Genomic DNA, 11052 nt, shown 5'->3' with positions numbered 1-11052 from the left:
TCAAATGTAGACCTTTCGCCTCTACACATACATTGCCGACTTCAAACTGAAAAAGGATTAAGAAAGGATTGACGAGAGGTATAAAGAAAAGGACTGGGAAGGGTAAGGAAAAGGATATGGGCCTTCGGCTCTAAGACTCACCGAGAATGGCAAATAAAAGGCATCAACGAAAAATTAAATACCATGCCATAGTGCACAAAACGTTCTACTTAATCATTAAATTAATTTATTGTTTATGAGTGACTACGTTTATTTTATTTCTTTTAATAGAATATCGCTTGTACCACACACCAATTTTCAATACACATTGCACAACTCCTTAGTGTGTAAGAATTATGATCTAATATTTTCACTTCAAAATACGTTTTACGTTCCCAGTATTAAAACCATAGACAACATGAATATTCTCGCCTCTCAAGAAACTTAAGTCAACTTCACATCTCTGGCGGGAAACTAATTAATTTAACGCTTAACCCCGCCCATTACAGTGTCCATAATTTATAGTAGAAAAAGGAGAATGAACGTTAAACAGTTTAAGCAGCAAGACGCTAATGTAATCCCGGTATTTTACGTGGAAATGGCGTTGCATTTCCTATCTCCCCGGTGTCCATTCGTGCTTTGAATGTTACAAAAAACGATTAAGCGCGGGATGAGGTTTTTACTCATTTTATCTTCTTAATGACGTCTGTTTAAGGTACTTTAATTAAAATTTTAGAACAAAATTTCATCGTACTTAAGGAATAAGAAAATACAGTAATTGCTTTAGAAGGATTTAAAAGCACAACAACCCTTTTTACCCTACAAGGTCAACTCGAATAATTTACTGTAATACCTGTAAGTGACCAATTGACGGTAATAAAAATTTGTGCGCATAGCACCAGCGAGATGACGGTGGTAGGTAGCAAGTTCTAAAATTTTACTAGGGTTAATACATACTCCACTTTTGCCTTCTTAACTACCAAGTGAAGTTTAAACAGGAACTAGACTACTAGAGTGGAGGCAGCAGAGATAGTGCAGGGATTTTTTTTTTGAGGCTAGTTGGATGTTTGTTGCTTTTTTATGCAAAAACGCAATATGCATAGTTTGAGTGTGGTTTAATTTTGGTACAAAGGTTAATGATTGACTATTGTAGACTGACTTAGGTCACATATATGCTTCTTTTTATCCAGTTATTACGTAATAGCAGTTCCGGATTTAGCCACGGACTAAAGTTAAGAATATTGTTATGATTTTGCGGATTTTTATATTTTAAATACGTAAGTCTTTGAACAAAACTGAGCACTTCCATTCAAGTCGTACGGTGAATCTACCTATCGAGGTGAAACAAAATTATAATTTCGAAACGATCCGGGTAAAATACAGTCTCGTTATATAAAAATCTTAATGTTATTGTTCCTTTTACGCTTGACGCTCTCTGCCGAAGAGCACGTATGTCGGGAGCCTGTTTATACCTCATATCTCTAGCCTCTTTAACAGAGCGCGTTGAATTAAGAAATTCCATTGTACGTAATTTTTTCCACTTAATTCTACGGACTGGTATTTATAGGAATATCTACTTACACGTCGAGTTATTGACGCGAAACTATCAATTTAGCTGACTGCATAGATACATGGCCCACAGCGCGGCATTACGATTTAATACAAGGCGCCTATTATAGATATTAAAATTACACCTCCTAGCCGCTTTATACGTTATACACTTACAATTCATTGAGTCCGATACGACTCCGACACGATACTTGTTTTAAATGAAAGCGGAGAACGAGGTTTCGTTTTCAATTAACTACAAGTCTATAAACCAAGACTTCTATTGTATATATGATATTAGTATGTACCTAAACAATTACTAATAAAAGGTGTCTACAATTTACAGTCGATACATATATTAATGAATCTAGTATCAAAATCCAAACATGCAATCTAGGTAGAGTTAGATATTTTACTCCATCTTTCTGATAGGTTTCGAATGCGAAATGCGAATGCGAAAGTTTGTCATGATGTGTGTATGTTTGTTGCTCTTTCACGCAAAAAATACTGAACCGATTAGTATTAAATTTTTTTATCCCAATATTCCTACGGGATACGGATTTACGCGGGTGAAACCGCGGGCACAACTAGTTATTTAATAACAAACCCAAAAAAAAAAAATTTGAATCATAAATAAAACTATTTCTTCTCATACTGTCTTCATCAAGGACAAGATAAGAGCTAAAAGGCTGGTTATAATATAAAAATCACTACTATATATAGAATGATAATAATTTGTCAGTGGTACTTATTTACGTGTAGTGCCTAAGATTTTGCACTTTCGAATTATTCAGTTATTCATTTGAAAGAAGATATTAACAATAGTTACTTATTATAGTCATGTATTAAAGTAATAATTATAATAATATTATATCGTGTGTTGTAAATGGTAGGCCTATAATAAAAACGTGGGCGATCGAAGGCTTGAGTTATCGTTATTTTATGCGTCAAAATTGACATCTTAATTAACTGTGCTAAACAATAAACGGTTTTAAGTAATTTTGACTTGAATTAATGTTTATGATAGTGAGCTAGTAGTATCTTTATATTAAATGGTGTATAAGTCAGGTTATTAAATTATACAAAAAATTATGTTTTGCGTTTTAGGTATGGATTTGTATTCTTAGCTTAAAATTAAATGAAGAGCAATTTTCCTTGTCTATTAATAATAAATTTTATGTTCTTTTTGTTTTTGTGGTGAATTTTTACTGTGTATGTCTGCATTAGAACATCTGATGACCCTTTTTTCTCTGTTATTATAGAAGGCCTGTGTCTCTGCAGTGCACAAATGATGATGAATTCGTTTAAAAGCCAAAGCACATGTGCCAAGTAAACAAACACACATATAATAGACATGTAATAGCTAGCACACAATATAGTAAACTCTGCCTAACCCATGTCGTTTACACTTAAAAAAAATAATCACAATGTTTACATAAATGAAATGTGTTTCTGTTAGTTTTAGTTTATTATTATTTATGAATCCTCACTGGAGAATCACCGAGTGCAATTCAGTTTTGTAAACGCAGAAATAAAACTATTTGTATCCACTTCAGCCAACAGATCAATGCAGCTTTATTACGGTAACTCATATGCATTGGTAGGGGGTATATTTCAAATTTCATAGCATCCCAACGTTACATGTAACTATAACATCATTTTATGCTTTAAAATCAAAGCTACTCCCAACGCACTTAATATTATGGCCGTCAGTTAAGTGCACTAGCACTACATTCGTTGTCTCTACAATGAAATGGCAATATTCAAGGTAAAAGATCGGTAGAACAAAGTTGCTCGCGAGTAGTTTTAAAGCTTAACATTCAAGAGACAAAGTAATATGGTATAGCCACAAACGCTTTTACGGGATCTTGGAAAAAATCATATTTTACGTTTCTTGTCTGCGAATTTATAACGACGTATCTACTAGAATCACGATGTAGGTTATTCTTGGGATATTTCGTGCCAGGTTATTTAAACAGTGAATTTGTTAAAAGTATCATATGAATAAGATAACGGTGAATGTGGGCAACGTCTGGCTATAGCTGAAAAGTAATGGAGACAAGAGTGGTATATGTATGGGTAAATATAAAGGTATTTTATTTTAAAGTTCTCTGGCTTAGTATTAGATATTTCAATCTTTCGACTCCTTGGAGGCCTATCATTAGTGTAGGCACATAAGTTTTAAAAATAAAAATCTTTGTTATACGAACAAACAAATATGAATTATCTCTTTATACCACCTGCTCTTCTTCTCTTTACAACACCTGAAGAATGAAATAGGATAGACAGCTTTTAGCGCGTGCGAATTTGTTAGTGGTTGGAAAATAACGGACATTCATTTGACTGTATTAAACTTATACAGCTAGATCTTAGAGCCTGCTTATTTGGATAGATAAAAAATGAAACACATTCTTAAGAATGAACCCTTTAATCTGGGATAATCTGGGATATACATTATTTTAGCAACTCATTATGCTTCCAAATTATTAAACTTATAAGCCAACACCTTTTCTAAATTCTAAGTTACTATTTGTATAAAAATTACTTATATATATTTGCTAATTAGTCGGTGCTAATACATTATAATAATGCGTAAAAGTAGCATCATAATTTGGCGGGAAACAGGTAAGTGTGTCAACGGCGCGGGCTAGAACACAGCTAGTATTCATATCATGCCTATCTTACATGTCCTAGTTATTACTTGGTCATAGTGTTTTATGAGTGTCAAAACTTGGTTTATCATCATAGTGCTTTTTCTATTACAGATAGAAATGTTAGTATTTTTTGGGAAGCAAAAAAACAGTACAGACTTCGTATATTTTTCTCAAAAACGGGAATTTCATAGTGGGATTTTAAAAAGGAAATTGGTAGTATGAATATCTTTATATTGTGCATAATTAGTGTATAAAATCAAATGCTCATTTTTAACAAATATTTCACAACAAACCCTTTTACTTATAATAAGTTACAATATTAAGATTATTTGATTTACTTCCTACTTAAGTTAAAACTTAAATCCAAAATACAAATAAAAGCGCGGTAAAAATTCTAGCGAAATGTAGCACCATTGTTAAAACTTCGTCTTTCTTAAATAAAAGCCAGTTGCAAGTTTCCAAGAAAATCTTCTGAAAGGTTTCTATGCATAAAATAAGCCAGGCCACGGCATCGAGTTAAAAACAGCCACAAAGTTACCTACTGTTGAAATTGTCCATTCTGAACGTAAATGCATTGACAACCAGTGTTTTAGGTTCACCATTATTGCTTTTACTTATGGATATAGACTGATGTAGGCTAGCTCTTATAGAAAGATAATTTTGTCTTTATAAGTTTTGAGTGTTTATTATACTTTACTATATCATTTTAATAATTAAACCTAAATAGTATCACGATACTTTCCTATTGTCTCTAATCAATCACTACTAATATAAATGCGAAAGAAACTCTGACTGTCTGCCTGTATTATCTATACGCCAAAACGCCTGAACCGATTTGATTGAAATTTACCACAGAGATACTTTGTGAACTGACATATGACATGTCCCCATATGGGGATACGGGGACTGTCTATCTTACTGCAGCCGCATGCAGAATGCTATTATCTAATAAGTGAACCATGTATGGCTACATAGAAGATAATTTATCACAAGAACCTATCACCTGAAAGTTTTCGATCATAACGAGTGATTCAACGAAAACCCAAGTTTCGTCTAAAGCTGGAAGAGCTGTTAGAGAGGCTTATTACCTGGGATCGGACAAACTTATATGAACTGGGATTATCCTCTCTTTGCTAGAAGTGTGGACACCGTCGTTTCGATAACCATTACTATTATGGACCCTGTATCACCATTTTTAACCCTTAACATCAAAATGGTGATTTTAGAAGTTCGAAAACTTGTCTGAGGCGTGTAGTTAGGAAAACAAATTTTGGTTTACTTATGTGAAATTGGTTGCGAAAATATGCATGAAATCTACCAAGATAATATAACATACCTTTAATCAACTACAAAATACATTAAATGAACTTCAAAGGAACGAAGGTCATTAATTGCATATACATCGTTGTTGATATTTGGCAATTTGCATTAGCATAATATTATATGTAGACTAGACTTTTCTATTTGTCTTTGGAAGTGTAGGATGGTAAGATAATTGTAAAAATAGTCAATAGTCAGCTTAATATGTAATGTTCTCCAGCCTCACAGGAAAGTCGTCAACCGATAGACCAATTAGCCTCCTGTGGTTGTTATAAGCCACATTATCTTTTAAGTAACAATAAACAAGAATATAATAACAAATGATTTAAGAATAGCGATATACAAAGTTTTGCAATGGCGTTAATAATTACGGAAACTAACATTGCTTAACTCGTGAAAATCCCGCTTACCATTAAATTAATTTTAACACCCTTTTTAAAATAAACATAGTTCTCACTCTCGCGAAAATAGGTATACCTAAAAATAACCTGCAAGTAATTTTAAGCAACGTTTTCTGTTTATAGGTCAGTGGGTCGTGACTATCCGTTCCGTAATGACTACTTAGCGGTAATAACCATGCTATGTTTTGTATGAAATATTCATTCGGGTTCTTCATTTACTCGGCAAGGAGAATAAATAATAATAACTATGTACATTTCTCTATAGCGGCATCACGTAGTTTATTAGAAGCGACACAATTGCGCTCTGATGGAACCCTTGATAGCTAGATTAAGCCCTTGCTAGAAGATTATTCTAGGTTTAACAAGAGTTGTGTTTGCTGTCGTTATTTTTTATTGATTAATAACACGTAGAAGTTGTTAGCTGGTTCTTTTGGTAGGTTATTTTCATACTAATTTTCGGTGTTAGGGTGCTCAAAAGAAAATGTTTATATTATAATGTATAAAAGTCATAATAGTGTAGGACATACTTCAGCTGTTAACATTTTTAAGCCACAGATAAAAGTTTGTGCGAGTTGATCCAATGTTGTTTATATAGGTATAACAATAAATTTATCATCTCGTGGCAGATTGGCTAATGAGTGTCCACAATAAATAATTCGGGTTTGTTATTTATTAATCGTAAGATTTCGCTACTAAATCCATCTTGATCGATGGAAACTGAGAGTCCTATTAACAAAGATATTATTTCAAACGAAATGAATTTACTGATTTAATTTGAGACTACGAAATTGAGTTTGACTTTTCTAATAATAATATATTTTGGGTTGTAACTTTAAGAAGTATTCATGGAAATATTCAATTTATCTTTAAAAAATACCTTAATTTATAATATGTATACTATGCTCATAAATATTTCCAAGATTAAATTCGTTTAAAAAAAAATCAAGTAAAAGAGAATGACAACTATTAGTCAATTTTGATATAAGCAACAACTGCTATGCCGCTCTAATAATTTTCAAGTTTTAATGTTGCTTTTTCTGAAAAGATTTTTTTTGTGCATTAATAATATCTCTAAAAATAACATCGTGTGACCCACTTATATAGAAACTTCTAATAAATGAACATTCTTTTACTCGTGCGACACTTTTTCTATCAATTCACGTACACGTGTTCGGTAATTTATCGCACGCTCCAATAATAGACGCCGTATTGGTACAGATTAATGTCACAAAAGATTAACATCGTTACGCACATGATTTATTTAATTTGACAAAATGTCGGTCTGTGTATCGGTAGCTGGTTGGTTTCAGTTTACTGACACGGTTGAATCGAAATCATTTTCGATGGTACTTATTATTCTGGGTGACTATTATTGACGTCATTTAAGCGATTTAACTTTAAGCCTTTTATATTGGTATTTACGCCCGCAAATTTACCATTTCATATTGATATTGCTGGTGGGGCACCAGCTTCTTTGCCAACTATAACGTAAAGATGTAATGTGTTTGTATGCAGTAGTCGAGGACGCTTTGGCACGAAATGTGCTAGCTTGCACCGGGGAAGTACCACACACTCACAGAAGAGTGTTTCGTTCAGTGAGTGGGGGAGCCGAATGCCCATATCCTTTTCCATACCCTTCCAAGTTCTTACCTTTCTTTCGTCAATCCTTTTCGTCAATCCTTCCATTAAATCCCATTCCAATTTCAGGTCGGCAGTCCATTTGTAGAGGCGTAAGGTCTGCATTTACCTTACGCCTCTCAAAATGTTCATGGGCGGTGGTAGCGCTTACCATCAGGCGACCCACCAGCTCCATTGCTGACTATGACATAAAAAAATCTGAAATATTTGGTAACCTAGTTGACAATAACTACTCGTACACCAATGTCCGTTTGTCTAGTATTCAAAAACAGTTTTTTTCTTATTTGAAAGTGAAATATCAAAACTTGAAAATTGGCGATGCAAAAATTGGAAAAAAGGAGCGTGCTATAAATATGAAGTTATTCGCCGATAGGTTTTATGTTTTCTCTACTACGCGGGGTTGAACTAAGGGGATTTTGTTATATTTACGTTTATTTGGCGGTAAAGGGTATGTAGGTAACCTATTTCACGGTAGAGCGGTGTGTCTGACATTCTACCCTTCCGGTTGAGTTGCCATCATTGTTGGAAATGTCAAAACTAGTCACCTGTTGTAAATATTCGATCTTAGGATAAGGTTTGCTGTTGTTACTTAACAATGCGTGATTTTACGATGTGTTATTATTAGGTTTTATTGATGATATTGATGGTTATAGACTCAAGGTTATCGAACATAAGATATGGTTCGAATCCCATAATCATAATATTCCTTATTCGTCAGGAAATAAGAATTTCTGTTGTTGTTTAATTATTTTAAACAAAAAACTAGTAACATAGTACTAACTAACCTTTAAATGGTGAGAAATAGACCAAACTTAAAGGCGACCAGACCAAGGGAGAAACCAGCTTTCAATTAAAAAAAGAACTGTCAATTTTCACCTAGTCGAAAATTCTGATGTAACAAATATAAAGAATACAGTCGATTCGAAAACATCCCCATTTTTTGAGGTCTGTTGTATGCCTATTACTTAAATTGCGAGATTTGAAAGCCTTCAAACGGTGATCACAATTTTAAGTGTCTTGATTTTATGTCTTAGTTTTGTGCCTTGTGCCACAGATTATAAAAAAGAATATTTACTACCTTGGGCCTTGATTTCATATTAACATTGTTACCATGTCTTTTTATTCATTCTATACTCCAATTATATAATCTGTGGTAACTTACGATTAAATTAATGTGTTATTCATTGGAAAAAGTCTTACTACGAATAAACTGCTAGAGCCATTTAAATGTATATAGGTAATAGATCACAGTTGAGTTATTCCAGAATTCAACGATCTATACGCTGATTGACACCGCGACCTACCCTACCTCAATGGCATACCGATTAGATCAGAAGATCATCTTAATATAGACTTTATAGCCTTACGCTTACGATTGATTTTAATAAGATAACAAATATAACCTTTTAAGTTGGATTTTGAATTGTTAGAAATTAAACGCAAATATCCATATCATTAATATAATCAATTAATCTGACGGTAGACGACAAACGGCACGGTGATTCTTAAACGCAAGCGCACGCCTAAAAGTCTCGAGCCAAAGTGACACGCGCGCGCCACCGCCCGGCTCGGTAGCTTCACTCGGTGTTGCCAACACTCAGTGTTGCCAACAGAATGCAAACGTTCACTGCTTAAGATTTACGCAATTATTCTGTTATCGAGTAATGTGATTTTGATATTGGCCATGCGTAATTATTTACATATTACATGCCTCTTCATATAAAGTATATTAAACTTTGACCTGTAATATAATGAGACAGTAGTCACTTATAATTATTAAAACTTTCAGAGGCCACTTATTGGATTTAGGTTTGTATAGAGTAGTGTTATTGTTTTTTTCTTCTTTATGTCATAGCGGGCAACTGCTGGTTGTTCGCTTGATGCTAAGCCATTAAACACCGTATTTAAACATTTGCAAAGGTTTTTTTTATGTCATAGTTGGCTACTGAGCTGGTGGTTTGCCTGTGAGTAGAAGGAAATAAGCCTCCGGCTCCCCCACTCACAGTACGAAACACAATAGCAAGCTATTATTTCACGCCGGTTTTCTGTAGGGGTGTGGTGCTTCCCCGGTGCGAGCTGGTCCAATTCGTGCCGAAGCATGCTTGACTCCCACAAAAAGGTAATGCGCTTTTACAGAGAGTGAAATAAGGAAAGGATTGACGACTGGAATGAAGCGAAGGATGACGAAAAGGAAGGGACCCTTAATAAAAGTAATAATTATAAAAAAATGATGACTTGTTTGGAATTTCATAGGCTTAGGGATTTATAGACAGACCCTTATGGGTGATCGTGGTCTGGAATCACCAGTATTCTTTATAACGTTCACTTTATTAAGCTCTAAACTAGCATGAAGGTCGGTTCTTTAGGCTCGCTAAATAATTGTAGATTAATAAATGCTTTTATCTTTATAACGACATCCGTATATGAAAGAATACTGTAAATCATTCGGAAATATTTTGTCTATTTTCTTTTAAATTTAAAACATACTTAAATTGATTTCTACTATTTATTAAATTTCTTCTTCATCTCCTCCTAATTAATTAATAACTACGCCTGCCTAATAAATACGCACTCAGCTTAATCCAGTATATAATTGTATAAATTTTAAATTGTTCTGTATAAACAATGACTTCATCATATTTCAATCATATAACATTTATAATCTCAAAGTGCTGTAGCTATAAAAAGATTATCCCAATTTAGCATTGAAACGCATTTAATATCTTACTTATCATAGCTGTGGCTTAATAATTGCTGGGAGCCGCCACTATCCTCTATTGTCCATGGAAGTAACTGGTACGGAATTAACGGTAATCATTAATAGAACGAACAGGGCCGCTCATTAAGGGCCTAGATAAGGCCCTCACCGGGCATGGATAATAATTATCCTAGAAAAACTGAAAAATGATTTGTAATTCATACCGTTTTCCCAATGTTATACTTTAAATTCTTAATACTGTTTCATATGGTTTTGTACATTTTTGGGTTGAATTTTAACCGTTAAGCTATCAATTAAACGTCAACACCATGATAAAAGTACCTTTTTATGCCTGTTATTAATGATAATTCGTGTTTTAAATGTCGTTGTGAAAATATTTATAAGTATCCCACTCTCAATTTTTTTAAACTACAGAGAATATACTTACAGCCAATAGACTTCTTTAGACGTTATTTTATAAATAGATATTTTATGAATGAATGTCAAATAAGTAAGGAATCATAAATCTGGGGCCTCAAATCACCACATTTCATCCCGCAACCATTATTGAATGGTCCTAGCCGGATTCCTTACTCGGCAGAATTAACTGCTCATTATATGATCGTCACACTGACAGAATAACCGCTGATAAAACCACCAATTTAATGGATTTCCAAAGCCACCATGACGATGGCATGATTACATTTGTTAACCTTATTGAGAACTATCTAGCTTCTGGAGTTGAGGTTATGTCTTGCTGTAAATTTTTTGTTTTTTAGTTTTCATTTTGTTACGTGTGTTTTTAGTAGTGATG

This window comes from Zerene cesonia, chromosome 28 (assembly GCF_012273895.1).
Source record: "Zerene cesonia ecotype Mississippi chromosome 28, Zerene_cesonia_1.1, whole genome shotgun sequence".
Classification (NCBI taxonomy): domain Eukaryota; kingdom Metazoa; phylum Arthropoda; class Insecta; order Lepidoptera; family Pieridae; genus Zerene; species Zerene cesonia.
The sequence above is the reverse complement of the archived record's forward strand: the minus strand, read 5'-3'. Positions refer to the sequence as shown.